The 16,014-nt window shown below is 50.5% G+C and overlaps 1 protein-coding gene across 1 annotated transcript in view; it reads right to left on the minus strand.

The window, feature by feature from the left end:
* COL23A1 (collagen type XXIII alpha 1 chain) overlaps nucleotides 1–16,014 on the minus strand; it is a 353,112-nt gene that overhangs the window by 111,638 nt on the left and 225,460 nt on the right. The gene's annotated exons all lie outside the window — the stretch shown is intronic.

Raw genomic sequence — 16,014 nt, forward strand, 5'->3', positions numbered from 1 at the left:
GGTGGCCCTGCTTGAGGCCGCCTCCCCCTCCTCCCTGTCCTCACCGCGCACTGAGGCACTGGGAGCCGCACTGGCCCGAGACCTTTCTGCAAGGACGGAAACATCTGCTGAGCCACCCATATGGAAACTGAAAGCCCAGGTGGCCGTGGAACACCTGAAATATGACCAGTGTGACCGAAGGACTGGATTTTATATTTCATTTAACTTTTTAAATTTAAATAGCCATGAATGAACCTTGAACACATGCTAGGTGAAAAAAGCCACACTGTGTATGGTTCCACTCACAGGAAATGTCCCGAACAGGCGAATCCAGAGAGACTGAAAGAAGTAGACATGGGGATGCCAGAGCCTGGGGGGGGGGGCATGGGGGGAGGCGTATGGGGAGAGATTGCCAGGGCTTCTCTCTGGGGTGATGGAAACTTTCTGGAATCAGACAGTGGTGACGGCTGCACAGTCTGTGAATACACTAAAAACCACTGAGTCATACACTTTAAATGGTGAATTTTATGTTGAGTTATATCTCTATTAAAAAAAAAAATAGGGCCGGGCGTGGTGGCTCATGCCTGTAATCCCAGCACTTTGGGAGCTGAGGCGGGCGGATCATGAGGTCAAGAGATCGAGACCATCCTGGCCAACATGGTGAAACCCTGTCTCTACTAAAAGTACAAAAATTACCTGGGCGCGCTGGCTGGCGCCTATAATCCCAGCTACTCGGGAGGCTGAGGCAGAAGAATCACTTGAACCCGGGAGGTGGAGCTTGCAGTGAGCCAAGATTGCGCCATTGCACTCCAGCCTGGTGACAGAGCAAGACTCTGTCTAAAAAAAAAAAAAAAAAACCAAAAAAACGAAAAAACAAAACAAAGAATAAATTTAAATAGCCACATGGACTAGTGACTACCATACAGGCTAGCACAGTTCTAGAAACTTAGAGGGGTGGTCTAGAACTTTGATCTTCCTCCCCTGTCCTGAATTCATGCCTCCCAGCCCCAGCAGTGCCCCTCAGGGGTCTCGCGTGCCTCCATGTGCTTCCTGATGGCCTGTGACCTCACCCCCGCCCCTGTTCCCAGCCAGCTCCAGCTGCCCTGACGCCGCCCCCCGACTGGCCTTGCCTTGGCCTCTCCACCTGCCGCCCAGGGCTTGGGCGGGCTCTTCCCAGCAGCTCTGCCTCTTGCAGGGACCTCTGTGTTCCCACGCACTCGGGGCGACTCTGGGCTATGATCACCTGCTTTCTTCTCATGATTTTGCTGAAAAGAACCCCTCCTCTACCTCATTGCCAATGGCTTTTTCTTAGTGAGGAGGGGACACCTCAGGCAGAAGGCCACCCTAAACTGCCCCTGGCAGGGTCAAGACCCCATCCTGTCTCCCCCACCCCCACCGCAGCCCTGCCATGCTGCATTCTGGTCCTTTTCCATGTTCATGGCTACCTCCCTTGGCAGTCAGGGTTGGGTGTGTGGCCTCAGGGCTCCGAACGGGGCTGGGCCAGCAGGCATACCATCACAGCGGCTTCCCTGCTAACAAAGTGCCACACGCCCATTTACTACCTGGCTTCTGCGCTGAGCTCCCTGCCTGGCTGCAGAGCATTCTGCCTCAGGAGGGAAAGGGGTCTGCAGAGCCCCTTCCCAGGACCAGGCCCCCATGGGTGCCCAGTGGCTCCCACCTTCCTAAGTCTGATTTAGGGAGGGACTTCCAAGAGGTCCTGGGTCCTGCCACTCCACCTGCTCTGAATCCAGCCCTTCCTCAGCCCTTCCATCTGAGGCCCAGCCACTCTCTGCACACGGCCCAGGCCAACCCCCCAGCAGGGAGGGCGATCAAATTCAGGGCTGCAGCTCGTCCCAATGCAGAGGGTCAGCCTCCCCCACCCGCATCAGCAGCACAGGCCGACCCCCAAATCCCACCTGAACCCAAGCAGGAGTGGGGTGAACACATGTGCAAAGGTGCTCTGCTCAACTTAACACAGAAGGCGGCATTGTCTTCCTGCGTCTTGCCGGGCAGTCTGGAAGGGATTCTCGGTAGAGCCGACGAGGGCTTACCAAATTCTCAGCACAGCGAGAACTCGGGTGATTGATGCGGAGAAAAACATTTTTACCAGCCCCTCATCTGGTTTGTATTAAGAGGCTTCCATGCTTGGATTTTTTTTCCCCCCAAGGTAAAAACCAGCAATGAGTTGGGACCAGAGAAATAACAGGGGCACAGGCAGCTGGGTGAGGGGAACCAGAGCTGAAAGATGTGACAGAGGTCGGGGTAGGAAGCCCCTCCCCACTGAGGACTGGCAGGAGGCAGAGGCCCACTGCGGCGGGTGCCCAGGAGAATCACACCGGTGTTGATAACCCGGGTGACGCTGTGACTGGCTTCCTTTTTCACTTTATTAAAGTCACAATAGATTTGGCAGCAGACAAAAGTGGCTGGTCCCCTCCGGCCGTCCGCTAGGCGGGCCCATCCCCCATGCCCCACACCTGGCCCTCCCTAGGCGGGGCCACCCCCCACGCCTGGCCTCCCGTGCCTCCCGCTTCCTGCCTCACCTTTCCACGGCACTATCACCGTCCAATGTAATGGGAGGCTTTCCTTTTTTTTTGTCTTCTGTCTCCCTTGGGGGGAGCCCCAAGAAGATGGACTCAACACCAGAGTGTTGACTGAGTGAATGAATGATGGACCAAGTCCTACCGGGGTCCCCCAACCCTCACCTGGGCCCCAGGCTCCTCCTTGCAGGGGTGAGGGTGGGGGGAGGTCTGTGTGGCTCCAGCTCCACTAGTGGGTGTGATCTAGAGGAGGCCGCCCCCTGCAGTGGCCCCTGACTGGAGGGGGACCTCTGGTACCTCCCTGGGGTATTCTCTCCCTCCCAGGCCTGGAGAGGGTGGGCAGGACTTGGGAAAACTCCCACCCACAATGAGGCGCCAGTGCATGTGCACCCAGGGTCTCGGCTCCTATCAAGTCTCCCGGCCTTCAAGGTCCTCAGGCTCTCTGTGCCCCCTCTCCAGGCACCCTAAAACCAGGTTACAATGTAAGCTGGCTGTGCCCAGGAACACCAAGCCTGTGCCATGCTGTTCCCCTGCCTACAATTACATTGAGCACTTTCCCACGCAGTCAGCTTCTACTCAGTCCTCGGGCCAAGCACCCATGCCACCTCCTCCAGGACGCCCACCTGGTCATGCCCCTCTGGTCCTTCTTGCTCCCAGCCCTGCCTGGCTCTGAAGCGTGCTTCTATTTCTCCATTTCAGTCCTTTGCGCTTGGATATCATCAGCTCACCCTCTGACAGCTCTTTCAGGGTCCCAGCAGCCACCACAGTGCCTGGTGCACAGCAAGTTGGCTGTGTGGCTGCGTGAAGTTGGGGAGTGGCCGGCATGGCACTCCAGCACCCAGCACGGCATCTAGGGCGGGGCAGTCAGGAAGCAAGGCTGGATGAACAGAGGGGTGGCTGGGCCCAGCGCGATGTCAGGACTCTGCAATGTGGGGAGCAATCAGGAGGAATCTGGCACAGGTAGCGTGTGGCTGCCCCAAGGATTCCTCACCAGATAATTATAACCCGGGGTTCCAAGAGCCACAAGGAAGTGTGGATATGTTGCAATGACAGCATTGAAGGCGGAGTGATTCATTTTGCTGGGGGGCATCTGTTAATGGGACCAGGCTGCCCGAGACCCTGGTGCCGCGCCAGCCCGTTAGGCCCTGTGTGTGGCCTACCCGCTCTACTCCCCTGGCCTTGACTGAAGCTGCGTCACTTTTCTTGTCCGAGGGCCTTTCCCTGTAGCACGCAAGCCTCTCTTCCTGACTCTGGGCCAGCTATGTTGATCTTCACTTTTAACAAACTGAGGTGCAGAATGGCCCGACAGCAGCTATCTATCCAACAGTCATGTCCCAGGCCGGAATCCTCCCAACAAGGGAGGGACCACTTCCTACCTGACATCAAGGACAGGGCCAGCGGGGGTGGTCTCCTGGGGTTGCCGACCCTGAGAAGGCCAAAGCCCCGGGGCTGCTCAGGCAGGAAAGTCACGCTTCGCAGCTCCACTGACTGTCCCTGCGGGGTGGCCCAGCACTCATGCCCAGCAAGAGACACGGAGACGGGCCTCTGAGTGTCAGGACGCTCACGATGAATGAGGTGCAGCTGCAACTGGCTCTGGAGGTGAGCAGGGGGATTCTGGCTCTAGAGAAAGATCTAGGTGGGGAGAAAGGGAGCAAGAGGAGGAGTGAGGGAGAGCAGGCTCAGCCTCCCGTGCTGGCAGTTACCTGGCGGATGAGGACGGGGAGCAGGAACCACATTTTCTCCCGCTGTAGAAGCAAACCTTCGGATGAGCAATAACGCGTGTGCACAGTGTGACTGGTGCCTTGGCGAGCCTTGCTGGGGACCTGTCTCAGCAGCCTCTGCCCAGGGAACTGGGAGCTCAGTGAAAACAGCCAGCAGAGAAATGACCCCCAGGGCTGGTGAGCTGCCACAGGACCCCCAGGGGCCAGTGAGGCCGCACTCGGCCCACTGTTTCTTTAACAGGAAGGATGAGACAGAAAACAGCGTCTGGAGTGTGGGGGAGACACGAGGTAGCAGCGCAGGCCGGGGCAAGGTTTGGGGTCACCTGGGGATCTCAGATTGGATCCTGCTGGAGACAGTGCTGATTTCTTGGTGCACAGCCTCTGGGCTGCATTCTGTGTTCCAGGCTGTTTGGGACTAATTGTGCCCCCCCAGTTTATAAGCAGAAGCCCCTAGTCCCCATTGTGACTATATTTGGAGATGAGGCCTTTAGGGAGGCAATTAAAACAAAATGAGGTCATAAGGCAGGGCCCTAACCCCGAAGGACTGGCGCTCTTGTAAGAAGAGGGGAGGCCAGAGCTCTCTGTCTCTTTGCCGGGTAAGAAAACAGCAGCTGCCTACAAGCCAGGAAGAGAGGCCTCGCCGGAAATCAACTCTAATGACACCTTGGTCTCGGATGTCCAGCCTCCAGAACTTCGAGAAAATAACTTTCTGTTGTTGAAACCACCCGGTCTGTGGGATTTTGTTGTGGCAGCCCTAGCAGACTAAGGCACAGGCCCTAAGCTGGATACTTTCATCCCGGCTTCTCTACTCAGCTCTCGGGCGGCCCTGTGAGGGGGGCATCGTCCTCGCTGTCCTGGTCTCACCAAGAAGGTGCAAGACTTCGAGAAGCTGCAGGCGGTTCTGTGACTGGATCAAGTTTGCAGAGCTACGGCACAGTTGTCAAAACACCTTAGCGCTTTGGATCTTCTCTCTCTTAAAAGAAGAGACAGATAAAATGACCACTTTTGAAATTTGCAAGATGCAAATGCTATTAAAGAAATTAAACAAACAAAAAGAGTTCAGCCAATGAAGTGAGAACTTCTGCTGAAGAATGAACGTGGAGGAGGGAAGAGATGAGACAAACCCCCACGACCTTAGGTGTTTAGAGCAACTGCGCTTACAATTCTCATAAGGAGCAACAGTTCATTGTAAAGAGGAGTTTGAATTATAATAGATAAAATATAGAAGCACAGCTCCTCTTGATCTCTTTTCAATACACAGCAAAGACAAATCTCTTTACCTTCTCTCCAGAGAGGAATGCTGCACCCAGCTAAGAGACAAGGGCGATCCGTTTCTCGTGGCCTAATAGACAATGTAGGCTAAAAACTCTGGAAGATGCATTCTCTTTCTAAGCATGCCCCTCTGAGTGCAGTGGTCTGCCTGCTCACCAGGTACAAGATGAGATAAACATAACTGCTCCCCAGGGCTGCTGACAGGGGAGTCTCCGTCTCTCACACTTGTGTAGAACTAGGCCCCGCACGTCTGTTTGTCCATCCTCCTCACACTGAATATTTTGGGGAAAAAAAATGGAATTATTTCCCACTTGAGAAAAGGAGAGTTGGCAAGCTGCTCTCACATACCATTGAAAGGGGAAAATATATGAGAACGTCTTCAGAAGGTAACCGGCAATATACACTTCACAATCTCAAATGCACATACTCTTTGATCTAGCAACTCCACTCTGGGGAATTCATCCTCAGATATACTTCCACATATGCACAAAAGCATGATGTATGAGGAGAATCACTGCAGCGTCACGTTTAATAGAAAAAGACTGGAAACAATTCCAATGCCCAATAATGGGAAATGGGTGAAGTGAATTATGGCATACTCATGCAATGAAACTCTATGCAGCCTTTAAAAAGAATGGAGCAAAATGAAGCTATAAAAGTAGTAAAAAAAAAAGCTATAAATTTCTTTTATGTCTGATTTGAGAAAGGCCCTTTATATATGACACAAACCTCAGAGGCCATAAAAGACTGATAAATGGGAATACATTGAAAATTTTTTTCATGATGCAAACACAAAACCCCCCAAAGTAGTTAACAGTATAAAACTATGAGAAAATATTTCCAACCCACATGAAAACTTCCTTAAAACATTCCTAGCAATCGGTGAGGAAGATGTGAATAGCCAACAGAAGAGTGAACCAAGGATAGGACTGGGCCATTTGCCGAAAAGGAAACGTAAGTTTCTCTGAGACATACCCAAGTCACCTTTAGTCATAGAGAATTGCAAATGACCTCTTCCCTGGGACGCGGCTTCTCCTCTCTTAGGATAAAGTAGTAACATGAAATAGTACCCACTTCCTGGGAAGCACATCCTCAGCTGCACGGAGGAGGCCAGGGTGTGGGTGACATCTCTCCGTGGATGGGAATCAGCGCTGTATCATCACAGACGCTTGGACCCAGCGGGTCTACATCTAGGAATTTATCCCTCCCATGCACTCACCCCAGTGTCATTTAATGCAGCCATTCAAAAAAAAACAAGGACATTCCATGCGGGAGACAAAACATCTCAGGTAGACCATGATGTAGAAACAAGAGACAAAACTGTGTATGTTGTGCTACCGTTGAGTTAAAAAAAAACACAAAAAAACCCCAAAAAAAACAGGGAGAAAAGACTGTATTTACATATGTGTTTGTTTGCATGAGCCTAAAACACCCTGCCCGGGATGCAGGGGTGATTGGCACCCAGGCAAGGCAGTGTGGTTGCTGAAGGACAGGGGTGGTTGGGACTTTTCCCACTGGATACTGTTTTATATCATTTGAATCTTTTTTTTTTCAGTTTTATAATTCTTTTCCCCTATTTTTATTGAAGTATAATTGGCAAATAAAAATGGTATTGCTTGACTGATTGACTGGGATAGGGTCTTCCTATGTTTCCCAGGCTGGAGTGCAATCGTGATCATAGCTCACAGCAACCTCCAACTCCTGGGCTCAAGTGATCTTTCTGCCTCAGCCTCGAAAGTAGCTGCGACTACAGGCACATGCCGCCATGCCCTGCTAATTTTTTTTACTTTCTGTAGAGACAGGGTTTTCTTATGTGATATGGTTTGGATCTGTGTCCCCACTCAAGTCTCCTGTTCAGTTGTAATCCTCAGTGTTGGAGGTGGGGCTTGGTGGGAGGTGACTGGATCACGGGGGTGGTTTTAATGGTTTAACACCATCCCCTGGGTGCTGTTCTCATGACAGTGACTGAGTTCTCGCGAGATCTGGCTGTTTAAAAACGTGTAGCACTTCACCCTTCGCTGTCTCTCTCTCCTGCTCTGCCATGTGAAGATGTGCCTGCTTCCCCTTCACCATCCACCATGATTGTAAGTTTCCTGAGGCCTCCCCAGAAGCAGAAGCCACTATGCTTCCCGTACAGACTGTGAAAACGCAAGCCAATTAAACCCTCTTTTCTTTAGGTTGGGTGTGGTGGCTCATGCCTGTAATCCTAGCACTTTGGGAGGCCGAGGCAGATGGATTGCCTGAGCTCAGGAGTTCGAAACCAGCCTGGGCAATACGGTGAAACCCCGTCTCTAGTAAAAATACAAAAAATTAGTTGGGCATGGTGGTGTGAGCCTGTGGTCCCAGCTACTCGGGAGGCTGAGGCAGGAGAATCGCTTGAAACCGGGAGGCAGAGGTTGCAGTGAGTGGAGATCATGGCACTGTACTCCAGCCTGGGAGACAGGTGAGACTCTGTCTCAAAAAAAAAAAAAAAATGGATTTTTAAAATGCAGAATAGTAACTGTTTACATAGCATTTACATCATATTAGGCATTATAAGTAATCTAGAGATGACTTAAAGCATATGGAGGAGGTGTATTGGTTATAGGCAAATACTACACATTTTACCAGGAATTCAAGGCTGCAGTGAGCTAGGATCACACCACTGCACTCCAGCCTGGGCCACAAAGATCCTCAAATAAAATAAGATAAATAAAATAAATAAACAAGCATTTTATATCAAGGACTTGAGCATTCCAGATTTGGGTATCTGCAGGGGGGTCCTGGAACCAATCCCCCATGGATATTAAGGCACAACGCTATACAGATATGGAAACATTAAGTCATACACCTAAAATAGATGCAGTTTTCCAGCCTGGGTTACACAGTATATTAGGCAGTTCTCGCATTGCTATAAAGAACTACCGAAGGCTGAGTAATTTATAAAGAAAAGAGGTTTATTTTTATTTTTTTGGAGACAGAGTCTTGCTCTGTTGCCCAGGCTGGAGTGCAGTGGTGTGATCTCGGCTCACTGCAACCGCCGCCTCCTGGGTTCAAACAATTCTCCTGCCTCAGCCTCCCGAGTAGCTGGGACCACAGGCTCACGCCGCCAAGGATGTTAGCCAGAATGGTCCCGATCTCCTGACCTTATGATCCGCCCGCCTCGGTCTCCCAAAGTGCTGGGAATACAGGCTTGTTTGTATTTTTTTTTCTGAATTTTTTTTGATCTGTGGTTAGCTGAATCCACAGATGCAGAGCTGCAGGTTCAGAGGGCTGACTGCGTATTGCGAAATGATTGACAGCACTGAGCTAGTGAACATGTTCACCGACTTGCGCAGTGATTATACCATTTGAATGCTGAGCGAGCAAATATCTTACCTATTAAAATTAATACAGTAAAATAAGACTGAGGCAGATTTCTATTTTCTGATATGGGATGATTTCCAAGATTTCTTGAAGTATAAAATGCAAGGTGCTGAGCACGCTGCAGCATGGATGAAGCTTGAAATGGTGCTCAGTGACAGACGCAGGCACAGAAGACCCCAGGCTTAGGGCCCCACTCTAAGAAATGTCCAGAATAGGCAAAGCCACAGAGGGGGGAAGCAGAGGAGTGGCCGCCTGGGGTTGCGGAGGGGAGGAGGGCAGCCAGTGGGTACAGGACTTGTTTTAGGGTGACGATCATGGTCTAAAGTTGATTGTGATGATGGCTGCACAATTCTGAACACACTGAAAACCACGGAGTGGTGCACTTTAAACAGTTGGAGTCTACGGTCTGTGAACTGTATATCAATAAAGCTGTTATGAAAAAAAGGCAAGGCGCAGCACAGGGCGCAAAGCATTCCACAGCTTGTTTAAAAGAGGGGGCATTTGTTTGAGGTATGTCTGGGGAGAACCAGAAGACACCAGGATCGACTGCCTCAGGAGAGGGGCCTGAGCCCTGGAGGCAGGGGTGGCAGGAGGCATTCTGCCTCAGGAATGCATTCCTTCTTCCCAGAAAGAGAAAGGCAGGGTGCAAAGGGTTAAGGGAGAGAAGGAGAGACACAGGAAAAAAAAGGCAAAGGAAAGCAAAAGCCAGCGCCTCCCTAGTCCCCACATTAAAGTAGCCATTGCTGCCGGAGCAGAGCCGGCTTGGCTGCCTGAGGAGGAGGCACACGCCAAACCCAGCAGAGTGATGCCTGGGCAGGAGTTACGCACCCTCCCCCGGCCGCCTGGCACCGAGATTGGCTATGCAGCAGGAGGAGATGCCAGGGCTCCGAGCCTCAGGAACCCTGGTGCTGGTCCCCACTGCAACCCCCTGGGGTCTACGCACTGAGCCTCTCCAACCCAGCACACCCGTGCCCACCTCTCCAGATAATTAGAGATGCTGCGTAAAAAAAAGCCTAACACAAAGCCTGACGCTCGTGGATGCTCAACAAAAGTTAGGCTGCCCTTTTCAAAACAGTGCTTCGAATCAAATGCAAGTATTGTCTAAAGTCTGCAGAAGAAAGGAAAATGAACAGAGCTAAAGATGTACTTCCCTTTACTCGATGCTGTTTTCCTGTTCCCTTCTGTTCTTTCAGTATCTAATTGCATTAAGCACGGGTTCCCTCCCTGGTGACCTGGGGCTTCCCAGCAGGAAGTGACCTTGAGGGCGCCTGCCCAGTGACCTGCTTCCTGAAGTGCCGGGTAGTGCATCCCCTCAGATGGTGACCTCCTTCCCTTCTCACAGGCTTCTGGTCTGTCCACACCCTCAGGAGAATGCCTTTTCTGTGCTTTATCCAGGACCGCTCAGCTCGGAGCCGGCGGAGGTGAGCCTCTGCCCCCTGGGGTCGGGGGGTCCAGCTTGGCTGCAGGGCTGGGGCCGCACAGCCTCGACTCAGAGAACTCACAATGAAATCAGGCCGGGGATGCAGGCTCTTGCTGGGAACAGCACACTAGGGAATTGTGCGCCTTTGAGGTTTTAACTGTCCGCTGGGGAAACAAGTGAGTTCTTTAAAGGAAAACATATTTTGGAATCTGCTCTGAATGATACCAAGAGGCAGGCGGCCTCCAGAGGCCAGCCTTTGACTCTAGGCTGATGGGTATCACCCTTGCTTTCACGTTTGTCCCAAATATAAAGGAATTTACCCATCAGCTGAAATTTTCAGTTGTTATTTTGCTTAATGTCAGGTCAGATTTAAAATGTGTGTATGTGTGTGTGTGTGTGTGTGTATGTGTATGTGTGTATGTGTGTGTATGTGTGTATATGTGTATGTGTATTGTGTGTATGTGTATGTGTACGTGTGTATGTGTATGTGTGTGTATGTGTGTGTGTATGTGTATTGTGTATGTGTGTATGTGTATGTGTGTATGTCTATGTGTATGTGTGTATGTGTAGGTGTATGTGTGTGTATGTGTATGTGTGTATGTGTGTGTATGTGTGTATGTGTATGTGTGTATGTATATGTGTGTATGTGTATGTGTGTGTGTGTGTATAAACATGATATATACCATGTGTGATTTAGTATGTGTATATAAGCCCCCACTCATAAAATCTGCACCTATATATTAAATGTCTGTTTATTTATAAAGGTTCCTGTGAAAACAATTTAAAAATAAAGGGAGAAAATGATCCAGATTCCATCACCTTTCCATGACTGTAGTTAATATTTGGTGTAAATTTTTGTTCAGAACCAGATGTCAAATCCAACTGTCTAATAAAAAGCTTCTGATTTGCTTTGGAAGAGGAAAGGGTGATCTATAAACACAGAAAGCACAGAGTCACGGGATGGCAGCTCTCCAGGCTGAAAGGGGCTTGGGGGTCTGGCTCAGTTTTGATTCCGGCACTGCAGTAAATATTCATGCAACCCTGGGCAAGTCATTTAACCTCTCTCAGCCTCGGTTTCCACCAACACCCCACTTCTGGGTTGCTGCCAAGATGAAATAAGATAGTGAAGGGGGCTGGGTGCAGTGGCTCACGCCTGTAATCCCAGCACTTTGGGAGGCCGAGGCAGGTGGATCACTTGAGATCAGGAGTTTGAGACCAGCCTGGCCAACATGGTGACATCCCGTCTCTACTAAAAACACACAAAAAATTAGCTGGATGTGGTGGTGGCTGCCTGCAATCCCAGCTACTTGGGAAGCTGAGGCAGGAGAATTGCTTGAACCCGGGAGGTGGAGTTTGCAGTGAGCTGAGATCACACCACTGCACTCTAGCCTGGGTGACAGAGCGAAACTCTTGTCTCAAAAAAAAGATCATGAAGGGACTGTCATGGCCCCTGTCAGAGTGTAGGTTGCTCATAAGTGTTCATCTTCCTTGTCTGGTTTAATAAAAAGATTCCCGAGAGAGGTGTGGAGTGAAAACCCAGTCTACATTTCTCTCCTGCCGCACACTGGCTCTGTATGTCCAGCAAATGTTCACTTAGTAAAGTCGCAGAGCTCAGATCTTGTGTGCAAAGCCCAAGCTGGGAGGGGGCCCAGGCCACTTCTTTGAAGGGAAAGGAGGACAGACAGAAACTCAGAAATAGCCTATTTCTAGGGAGAAGATGGAGCAGGACTGGGATGGCTCCCAGAAACTAAGCATCTTCCTCAAGGGTGAAGGGAGAGGGAGCAGAGGAGCCCAATGGAGAACGAGGAGGGCTGCAGAGGAGGTCCGTGGAGCAGGGGTGGGGTTAAGGGTGAGCTTACAGAAGCGGAAAAGCTTTTCCTGAGGCCAGGGCCTCGGGTGAGACAAGCAGCCGCTTGCATCATAGGTCTTTGGGGGCAGCTCCCACCCCACAATTCTCTTCCGTGGTCCCATAAACTTCCCAAATGTCCTGGGATGCCAGCCTGCTGACATGCGAACCACATCTCCAGGGATAGCCTCTCCTGCCCAGAAGTGGCCCCAAATTCTTTGCCAGACCAAGCACAGAGATTTCTCGGTTGGCCCCAAATTCTTTTTTTTTTTTTTAATTATACTTTAAGTTTTAGGGTACATGTGCACATTGTGCAGGTTAGTTACATATGTATACATGTGCCATGCTGGTGCGCTGCACCCACTAACTCGTCATCTAGCATTAGGTATATCTCCCAATGCTATCCCTCCTCCCTCCCCCCCACAGTCCCCAGAGTGTGATATCCTCCTTCCTGTGTCCATGTGATCTCATAGTTCAATTCCCACCTATGAGTGAGAATATGCGGTGTTTGGTTTTTTGTTCTTGCGATAGTTTACTGAGAATGATGGTTTCCAATTTCATCCATGTCCCTACAAAGGACATGAACTCATCATTTTTTATGGCTGCATAGTATTCCATGGTGTATATGTGCCACATTTTCTTAATCCAGTCTATCATTGTTGGACATTTGGGTTGGTTCCAAGTCTTTGCTACTGTGAATAATGCCGCAATAAACATACGTGTGCATGTGTCTTTATAGCAGCATGATTTATAGTCATTTGGGTATATACCCAGTAATGGGATGGCTGGGTCAAATGGTATTTCTAGTTCTAGATCCCTGAGGAATCGCCACACCAACTTCCACAATGGTTGAACTAGTTTACAGTCCCATCAACAGTGTAAAAGTGTTCCTATTTCTCCATATTCTCTCCAGCACCTGTTGTTTCCTGACTTTTTAATGATTGCCATTCTAACTGGTGTGAGATGATATCTCATAGTGGTTTTGATTTGCATTTCTCTGATGGCCAGTGATGATGAGCATTTTTTCATGTGTTTTTTGGCTGCCTAAATGTCTTCTTTTGAGAAGTGTCTGTTCATGTCCTTTGCCCACTTTTTGATGGGGTTGTTTTTTTCTTGTAAATTTGTTTGAGTTCATTGTAGATTCTGGATATTAGCCCTTTGTCAGATGAGTAGGTTGTGAAAATTTTCTCCCATGTTGTAGGTTGCCTGTTCACTCTGATGGTAGTTTCTTTTGCTGTGCAGAAGCTCTTTAGTTTAATTAGATCCCATTTGTCAATTTTGGCTTTTGTTGCCATTGCTTTTGGTGTTTTGGACATGAAGTCCTTGCCCACGCCTATGTCCTGAATGGTAATGCCTAGGTTTTCTTCTAGGGTTTTTATGGTTTTAGGTCTAACGTTTAAATCTTTAATCCATCTTGGCCCCAAATTCTTTATCAGACCAAGTGTAGGGATTTCTCAGTTGCGAAAACCTAGTCACTGAATTTCACAGAAAGTAGAATAAGAATAGAAACTGCGAAGCTTTTTTTCAAGGAAAGTACGTTTCTTTATTAGATTGCAAAATCTTTTCCCAGCGGGGACAGGTCAATTTAAAGTGGCGGCAGCCCTGCAAGGATGACGCACACATCCAGGGAGAAGCTGCCATGGGAACCGCATGCTCCTGGGGAGCCAGGCTGGGCCTCGTGTGGGAGGGGATGGAGGGCTGCAGTCGTGCCTAGGGGCCTGCCTGGCAAAGAGCAGGAGAACTGACCGCACACAGATCTGTGTTCAAATCCCTCACTAGACTGCCAGATGCAGAACTGTTGGCAAACACCTCTCTGAGCCTCGGTGTCCCCACCTTAAAAGTGAGAATTATACCCCCCTATTTGGGTCACAGAAACATAATATGTTTCTAATGAGAAACATACTAGAAACTTGCACGGCACACCTGGCCATGGAGTGTTCAGGAGGTGTTGTCCTCATCCCACACGGAGCAGGTGCACCGGCTGCTGCTATGCTTCTGCTGTGACATCCTTCAGGGAACTGGGGGACCCAAAGAGCTCCACGTCCCTGGGCGGGCCAACAGAGCCAATGTGAGGGGAGAGAAATGCTACGCACCTGCACCTGGGGCTTAACCTCGAGCAGCTGTGTGGGCTTTATCAGGCCAACACGATGCTGAAGGACAACAGAAGACGTTTTTGACATTCGGCTTCGGACTCGGCAAACAGGGCTGGACTGAACATGTCTCAGGGACACACTCTGGCCACATCCTTGCTACCTCCAAGCAAAGGCTGCCTGGAGCTGCTGTCAGGGTCTTTGCTGGGTCTCTAGTTATTCTTGTGCCACTCACACCATGTTTTTAAAAACATTTTTTCTTTAAACTTTCTTACTTAAATAAAACATATTTTAAAATGAAACCTAAATTACTACCACAAAAGGAAAACCACTCTTCCCTGCCATAAGGTCTATTCTGTTTGTCAAAAAGGAAATTGACAAGTATTAAAGGAGTGTTAAAGAGGCACTAGGGACAAACTGAGACGATCTCTTGAGTCAGCTGGAAGGATTGGGAGAGATCTGAAGGCTTTTCTCCTGTGGAGTCACTTGTCTTTGAGTGAATATTGGGTTAATGCTTTCGAGCCCTTCCTCTGAGGAATGATCTTGGTGTGAATGTGGGCACACGTGGCCTGAGGAGGGTAGAAGCTGATGCTCTTAAGAGTCTCGCTCTCCTCATGTCTCCTCACCATTCCTCCGCGGGCTCCACCTCCCTCCTACAGGGCCCTTCTCCCCACCTCCACCTTCAACCCAACCCCTGGTCCCCTGGCCTTGTCTCCATCATACACCCCCCCACAGGACTCATGTTTTCCTACTGCCTCCACCAGAACCTCTGCACAGCACATTCCCACCATCACTACCTCCGCAACCCTGACGGCTCCCAATTCCTCTCCTGGGATCACCGACTCCATGCTGGACCTGTGACCCCTTGGGAACCGCGGTCACCTCCAAGACAGGTGCTTTCCCTATGTGTGCTCGAGCCATGCACCGGCTCTCACTGTCTCCTGCTGCAGATGAGCTAAGTAAGGTCCAGCAAGACCGGTCAGCAGGCGGGCAGGCTCCACATCCTGACGTTCCCGCCTCCCCTCCAGGGATTTTCCACCATCTCACTCTGGAACTCTCTCTGCAAACCACAAGCTGACATCACACAGGGAGTCACTAGATGCCCCCTAGGAAATGCTGAGTGGGAGATAAAGGAATTGTGATGCTTATGCAAAGCTTCCCTCCTCCCCTCCTGCAGATACGGGGTCATTGTTACAAGCAACAAGGAGGCTTCCTAGGTCCAACTTTTAGCGGACGTCGCTGCAGGTGTGGCAGGGCATTGAGGTGGGAACACATTCAGCTGGTGAGAGGCGGTGTGCAGAGCGGCTCCTCCCGTCCCTGCCTGTGAGCTGTTAGACAGACACATCATTCCCATTTCCACCCGGAGCCCAAGTGAATGGAGGGAGGCTGAGTTTGGAGCCAGGCGGCTGTGGGTCCGAATAGCGGCTCAACCACAGGCCCCGGGGTTGGTGGGGGCATGTCCCACTGAACCATGGACAGCTCTGTGTCTCAGTGGGCCCACAGCACGACACCAACCTCTGGGCTGATACCGAATCCAGGCTAAGCTCACTTCACCGAGGGGTGCCTGTGGCCTGCCAAGCAGCCATTCTCTCTTTTTTTTGCCGCCAGCACCTCACTTTTCCTTTGAAGAGCCACCCTCCCCACTCTCGGTCCCCCTGGATTTGTTAAGTCTTAGCCTCTCCCACCCACCCTTGCCACCGGCAGGTGACTCTGGCCTGGCTCACGGGCACACCCTCGTTTTTCTGGCTGCAATGACTGGCTCAGAGTGTAACATGTCACCCAGGAGTCTCCGCCATGGGACTTC

Source organism: Pan troglodytes, chromosome 4 (assembly GCF_028858775.2).
Source record: "Pan troglodytes isolate AG18354 chromosome 4, NHGRI_mPanTro3-v2.0_pri, whole genome shotgun sequence".
NCBI lineage: Eukaryota > Metazoa > Chordata > Mammalia > Primates > Hominidae > Pan > Pan troglodytes.